This window comes from Bombina bombina, chromosome 4, assembly GCF_027579735.1.
Source record: "Bombina bombina isolate aBomBom1 chromosome 4, aBomBom1.pri, whole genome shotgun sequence".
Lineage (NCBI taxonomy): Eukaryota > Metazoa > Chordata > Amphibia > Anura > Bombinatoridae > Bombina > Bombina bombina.
In genome coordinates, this window is record NC_069502.1 from 1,837,190 (window position 1) to 1,844,875 (window position 7,686).

Here is a 7,686-nt window from a genome sequence, read left to right on the forward strand (position 1 = left end):
TAAATAGCACAAAACCGTTGTAGTCCTTATTTTATATTAGATTAGATTAGATTAAGATTACTGGGTCTTGGTTAGGTTCTCCCTCAATGTACACAATATTTGACTTTACATCCTATTTATTTTTAGATATACTTATATCTCCTCCTAGTGAATAGATTACATTATATCTATAATAATAACAGTACAGTTAAAGAGTGTTACCCTGCATATACATTCATTTTATTATATTTACATGTGTATATGGTGTGTTTACCATTGTGTGCACAAATCATTACTGAAATCCTGAAAACAGGTGGCGTTATCATTACTGTCGGAGTGATATAAACTATAAACAAAGATCCTAACCTCCGATTAGAACTATGGATAACTTTTAAGGACATTACAGTTACTCCCAATGATTTTTTAGATCAAATACAGAATTAAATCCTCTGGGTATATGAAAAATCCAGAATGCCTCCCTGCGATAGGTTTGACCTCTCATTCTATTGGCTGATTGGAACAGCCAATAGGATGAAAGCTCAATCCTATTGGCTGATTGCAGCAGCCAATAGGATTTTTTCCCCTTTAATTACTATTGGCTGATAGAAATCTTTCAGCCAAGATGTCAGATGTCTTGAAGATGGACCCGCTCCGTGCCGGATGGATGAAGATAGAAGAGGCCGTCTGGATGAGGACTTCTTGCCATCTGGAGCTAAATGCCCTTTTTATTTGAGGGGGTTGGTTGGTTTGTTGGGTGGTGGTTTTTACCGTTGGGGGGTGTTTTTAATTTTTTTAAGGGTAAAAGAGCTGATTTCTTTGGGGCAATGTCCCACAAAAGGCCCTTTTAAGGGCCATTGGCATTTTAGTGTAGGCTAGGGCTTTTTTTATTTTAGGGGGGCTTTTTTATTTTGATAGGGCTATTAGATTAGGAGTAATTCATTTTAATTTTTGATAATTTTGTTTTTTATTTTTTGTAATTTAGTGTTTATTTTTTTGTAATTTAGAAAATTGTATTTTAATAATTTAATTTATTTTATTTTATTGTAATGTTAGTTTTTAGTGTAAGGCAGGTTAGGTTTTATTTTACAGGTATTTGTAGTTTGTATTTATTTTAACTAGGTAGTTAGTAAATAGTTAATAACTATTTACTAACTAGTCTACCTAGTTAAAATAAATACAAACTTACCTGGGAAATAAAAATAAAACATAAGATAGCTACAATATAACTATTAGTTATTTTTTTATTTATAACCAACAATGTATCCAACATACACAAATAAATTTAGGCCCTTACTGGGCGGCATTACAGAAATAAAAATAAACACATTCTTCCAAAAAAATCCAATTCTTTAACTGAATTACAATGTCTACCTCTACCATTTTCTTGTGTGCCTTGTTGGGATTTTATCTTTTAAATTAAAAAGAGGAAAAAAGAAAGGGAAAAAAAAAACATTCCTTTTCCCTAACCTCTTCCTAGGGTATATATCTCCAGCTATGTAAATTCTAATATTTCTATGAATTTGAAAGTATAGGTAATTATATTCTGCTCTCTTTCTGTGAAACTCTTCAGAAACAAGTGCCATTTTTAAGAAATATTTCTTGATCGCTTCTTTCAAACATTACTGAATCCAGTTTTTCTATTATACATTGTTTTTTAATAAAATGAATTAATTCTCTCAGCTTAGCTTTTCCATTTTTTTTAAATTAGATACCTTGCAGCTAATATGACTGCATTAATTATTTTCTTTTCCTCTATGCATCTCCAGTTGTCAATCAAAGATAAAAGTCTCTCTATATCAAATATAAAATTCTGTATTCCTATAGTTCTATTGAGCCAATATTGTAGCCTCATTCAAAACTGGTATATCTTTGGACATGTCCATACTAGGTGGATCATATCTGCTGCCTGTAGGTGGCATTTGGTACATCTATTAAACTCTGAATTTTTCCACTTATACCCTTTTAAAGGAGTATAATAGGATTGATACAAAAGTTTCAGGTGTGACTCTCTCTAGGTTGTGGAACATGTAGTTCTTTCTACTGTTGTAATTAATTTTTTAATACGTGACTTATCTAATCCCGAGACTCTAAGAACTGGTATCCATTTTTCAGCTATTTGTTGGAGATTTCTATCTCCTCCTTGTTCTAATATAATTTTGTACCAAGGTGCTATGGAAGACATTCCTTGCCTCACTAATGCTAGCCACTGTTCTAGGGGTCCCCAGCCCCAGTCAAAGCCGTATTTAGAAATTAGTTGAGTTAAATAATGTCTCACTTGTAGATACGCATAGAAATCTTTATTCAATAATTCATAATCTGTCTTTCGTGAGTCAAAGTTTTTTATAGCGCAATTCTGTTTGTCCCAAAATTGATGTACATATATTAAACCTTTATGCTTCCAAATATTAAATACCTTGGAGAAAAGCCCTTCTGGAAAGTTTGGGTTTTCTTTTATTGTTAAAAATTTAGAAATAGCATAGTTATGTTCTAATTTCACGCAGATTTTTTGCCATGCCCTTATTGGGTCTATTATTGATTTTTACCCTCTTATTGCTTGTGGCAATTTAGATGTTTGGATGTGTGTTATAGCTATTAAGGAATAGGGATCCACCATACTCTGATCTAAATCAATGACTGTAAAATATGGCTTACTCAAGAACCATTCTGCTACTATGTTGCCTAGCCCTATTAGATTATATACTTCGATGCGGAGCAAGGCCTTCATTTTGTTTTTAGAGAAAAAGTTTTTTATTCCAAGTTCTTTTTATTGAAATGGATTTCAAAACAGAGGTTATAAAATTGGATATGCAAAGACACACTTGCCAATAACATTTTAATGAGATTAACAATGCTAAACAGAATCAAATAATCTCTTATAGAGTTGTATAGAAAACCAGGAAAAGAGAAAAGAAAGAAAAAAAAAAAAGGAAGAAGAGAAGAAAAGAAAGAGGAAAACAAACATAATTATATGAAAGTACAAGGTGGCCAAATAGGCCTAATTGCAGTTCCAGTTGTACTATTGTATATAATGCATATGGTCTATTCAAGAAGGATTAATAATAAGGCTATAAATAAGACTATGTCTCCACGGGTGTATTGACTCAAAATTAAGAATACTAAAAATGTGTGAGAGCAGATAGGCATCAATCTAATTTTAAGTATTGATCCCACATGTCTTGGGCAGTAATGAAGAGGTCTCTAGTATCTAGTCTATAAGATCTGTATTCTTCTAACTCTAAGAGGTCTGAAACTTTTTCCTTCCATAATATGATATTAGGGGGATCTGGGGACTTCCAATTTTTGGCAATAAGTGATTTGACGCTATTGGTAACAATACGGAATAATATAATGTGTGCTTTGGAAGGAAGTTTGATACTTTTATTCAGGAGGATTATTAACGGGTCTAAGGAGATTGATATCTGGAGGATCTTCTCTGATTCCTTAATGAGGGCTGTCCAGAAGAAGTTAATACCGTTACACCACCACCACATGTGGCCCATGCCACTACCAATATGGCCACAGCACCAGCAACAATTACTAGTTGAGGGGAATAACTTATGTAAGCGTCTTGGGGTAAGGTACCAATGATGAAGAATTTTGTAGTTCATCTCCAACAGCCCTGGGGATGATGCCATTTGGGGAAAGATAAAAACTCCCAGATCTCTTTCCCAAGATTCGACAGAGGAGGGCAAATTACCAGGGGGAGGTTGAATTAGTATTGTGTATATGTTAGAGAGGGTATGGTTGAGTGACGTTGTGGAGGACAACAATTTTTCTAGGTTAGTCATGGGTCTCAGCATATTGAGTTGTTGTTTGTGGGATGTAATGTAATGGTGAACTCTCCTATAGTTGAACCAGCTGTGGGCCCAATCAAATCCCATCTCCCGTAATTTCGCTTGAGAGAGTAGATGGTCATTTTCTGAGAGGTGATGGATGGCAATGTCTGGGGGAGTTATAAAGTCATTGGAATGGGTCCTTAGGTCAGTCAGGGTAAATTCGGGATTGTGTATTAGGGAAGTCAGGGGGAGGGTCTGGATGAGAGATATGGGAAAAGTCTGTTGGCCCTTTCCCAATGGGTCAAGGTTTCCTTGGTGATCGGGTTTTTAACGCTCCTAAATAGTTCCTCGTATCGTGGGGACCAACAGCTGGATTGTAAGATTAAGTCTTTATTAAGGAGCTCCTCGAGGTGGATCCACCTCTTCTGGGCTTTATGTAATCTCCAGTCTAGAATTCTCTGGATAAAAATCGCGTGGTTATACAATTCTAAATTGGGTACTCCCAAACCGCCATGAACACGGGGGCTCATCATTATCTTTTTATTAATTCTCGAGTGACCTCCTTTCCAAATAAAGGAGTTAAATAACTGTTGGATAGTCATGAGAAATCAAGGGGGGAGGGGGATAGGGAGGGCCTGTAGTAAATACAGAAGTCTAGGGAAGGCTGTTATTTTTATTGAATATATTCTACCTCTCCAAGAAAGGTGCCTAGAGTGCCAGGAGGACAGTTCACGCTCAAGTGACAATTTTAGTGGAACAAAATTTAAGTTGTAAACCAAATCCAACTCATCAATAAGGAATGTACCTAGGTACTTTAAAGAGGATTTGAATTGTCAGAAAGGGCAGGAAGCATTGAGTTGTTGGGTGAGGTCAGGAGACAGGGAGACCCTAGGAATTCTGAATTAGAATAATTAATTAGAAAATTAGTCAGGCTATTAAAAAGCGAAAGTTCCTCTAATAGGATGGGGATTGAACTACTAGGATTAGTGAGAGTAAACAGCACGTTGTCCGCGAATAAGGATAGTTTATAGCACTCTTCTTCTATCGATATGCCCTTGATCCCAGGGTTTTGACGAATCTTTGCGGCAAATGTCTCTAAAAGGCAAACGAATAGTAAGGGGGACAGAGGACACCCCTGTCTGGTGCCATTCGAGATCGGGAAAGGATGGGAAAGGATACTGTTAATTGATATTCGAGCGCTCTGAAGATTATATAATGAGAAGATTCTGTGTAGCATAAACTCCCCAATACCAAAGGTTTGTAAAGTGGCTTTGAGAAAGGACCATCTGACCCAGTCGAAAGCTTTCTCCGCGTCGGTAGATAGAAACATCGTGGGAAGGTCCTGTTTTTTAGAGTGCCAAAGAAGATGAAGGTTCTGGACCATATTATCCCTTGCCTCCCTGAAGGGAACAAATCCGACTTGGTCCTGGTGAATTAAATATGGGAGATATTGGTTTAGTCTAATAGATATCATTTTCGCATAGATTTTAATGTCCGTGTTCAGAAGGGATATTGGTCTGTAATTGGGAATGAGGTCATGGTTCTTGTTTGGCTTAGGGATTAAGGAAATATGCGCTTGGAGAGACAGGGGGGGAAGGAGATGTCATTATCAATGTCAGAGAAGTGGGCCAGGAGATGGGGGGCAAGAATGTCAATGAATTTGGAGTAGTAAGAGTGGCCAAAGCCGTCTGGGCCAGGTGCTTTGCTGGGGGGGGGGGGGGAAGGAACAAATAGCTGTCTGGAGTTCTTTTAGGGTAAAAGGGGATTCTAGATCTGATTTTTGGTCAGCTGTCAGGGAGGGGAGATTAAGGGATGGAAGGTAATTTAAGATATCAGGTGGTGTAGGTGGTGGAGTAATTCTGTCTAAGTTATAGAGATCCTCATAATACTTTCTGAAATAGTTAGCTATATCAGTAGAATTAGACCAAACCTTTCCTGAGGCATCTTTTATGGACATAATATAACCTTTAGAGGTTTTATTACGTAAAAGCCTCGCCAGCAGTCTGCCCTGTTTATTTCCCCCCTCGTAAAATCTCCTCCTAAGGAAGAGAGCTCTACGTTTAGCTTCCCTGCCCAAGAGTAGGTCTAGCTGTTTTTGTTTATATTGAATATGTTCGAGCAGTGAGTGAGCTTTAGGGTGTCTCTTGTGTGCGTCTTTTAGTTTTTCTAGTTATTCTAGTAGGTGTTTTAGTACTAGGGAGAGAAAAAGTTTTTTTATAAGCTATTCTGGGTTTCTTGCCCTGCCATAGAAACTTGATCACTGCTCTATAGAATTTTTTATATCCTTTCTTTTTAATAATATAGGAATAATTTGTATGATATAAATTTTTTTAGGTAGGGAAATCATTTTAATTAGGCTGATTCTACCTGATAATGAGAGTGGGAATTTCTCCCAATTTTTAAAATCTTCCCTGGCTTTTTCTAGGATATGAAGCGTATTTAGCTTATACCAATCCTTCCTGCCCAACGAGACTCTAATTCCTACGTATCTGAAAGAATTGAGTACTTCTTTGAATGGAATTTCCTTGGCAGGGTCATGGTTTCTAACAATCCATCAGATTTCAGACTTAGATGTGTTTTAACTTATATCCTGAAAATGAACCATATAAATTAATAATAATGTTTAACAAATGAGGGATATTCTTTTTTGTGTCGCTCATAAAAATTAATAAGTCGTCTGCGAATAATGCTATTTTCACTTCTCTACTTCCTACTCTGATTCCTACAAGCTCTGTTCTAACTGCAATTGCCAGGGACTCTATCGTTAGATCAAATAGCAGTGGAGAGGGAAGCCTTGTCGCGTTCCTCTACCCAATGTGATTTTATCCGACAACTGGTTGTTTATAATTATTGCCATGTTTGGACTACTATATATATTAGTTATAAGATTTAAGATATTGTCCAAAAAGCCGAATTTCTGAAGCAAATAAAACAGATGGTCCAAATGGATGGAGTCAAACGCTTTTTCTGCATCTAGTGCGATTATTACTTTACTTTATGTGCTTCTTCTATGAGTTTTATCTGGAGAGAGTCCCAAAACTCAGGTGTGAAATCATTGGGCCCATAGACATTACAGAGTGAAAAGCTCATTAGCTATTTTAAATTTTAGGGTTATAAACCTTCCGTCCGTATAGTTAATAGTTTGTATAATTTCAAATGGCAGTTTTTACCTAATAATATAGCCACCCCTCTCTTTCTACCAGCATAAGGTGTAGCAATTACCTCTTTGACCCATCCGGTTTTTAATTTTATGATTTAATTCTGTTTTAAGTGTGTCTCTTGTAAAAATGCAATATTAGCTCTCGAACCATAGAGATATTTATAAGAATGGCTTTCCGCTTGATGGGGGAAACTATGCCACCTACGTTCCACGAGACAAAGACAATTTTATTTACTTTTAAGGCCATACTAATATGTTATAGAACTCCATAACAGAGATATGTATTTAGTTTTAAATAGGAATTATTTGTAAGGTTTATTTCGATTTATTTTAATTATATTTAAGTTAGGGGGTGTTAGGGTTACGTTAGGGTTAGGTTTATGTTAGGGTTAGAGTTATGTTTAGGGGTTAATATATTTATTTAGTGTTAGTGATGTTGGAGGCCAGAGGTTTAGGGGTTAATAACTTTAGTATAGTGGCGGGGACATTGGGGGTGGCAGATTAGGGGTTAATAACTGTAATGTAGGTGGCGGCGATATCGGGAGCAGCAGATTAGGGGTTAATAGTTTTATTTAGGTGGCGGCGATGTTAAGGGCGGCAGATTAGGGGTTAATAACATTATGTAGGTTGTGGCGATGTTGGGGGCAGCAGATTAGTGGTGTTTAGATGAGGTTTTTATGTTAGGGTTTTAGGTTTAAACATAACTTTTTCTTTCCCCATAGACATGAATGGGGATGTATTACGGAGCTTTTGTTTCCGTTATCGCATGTG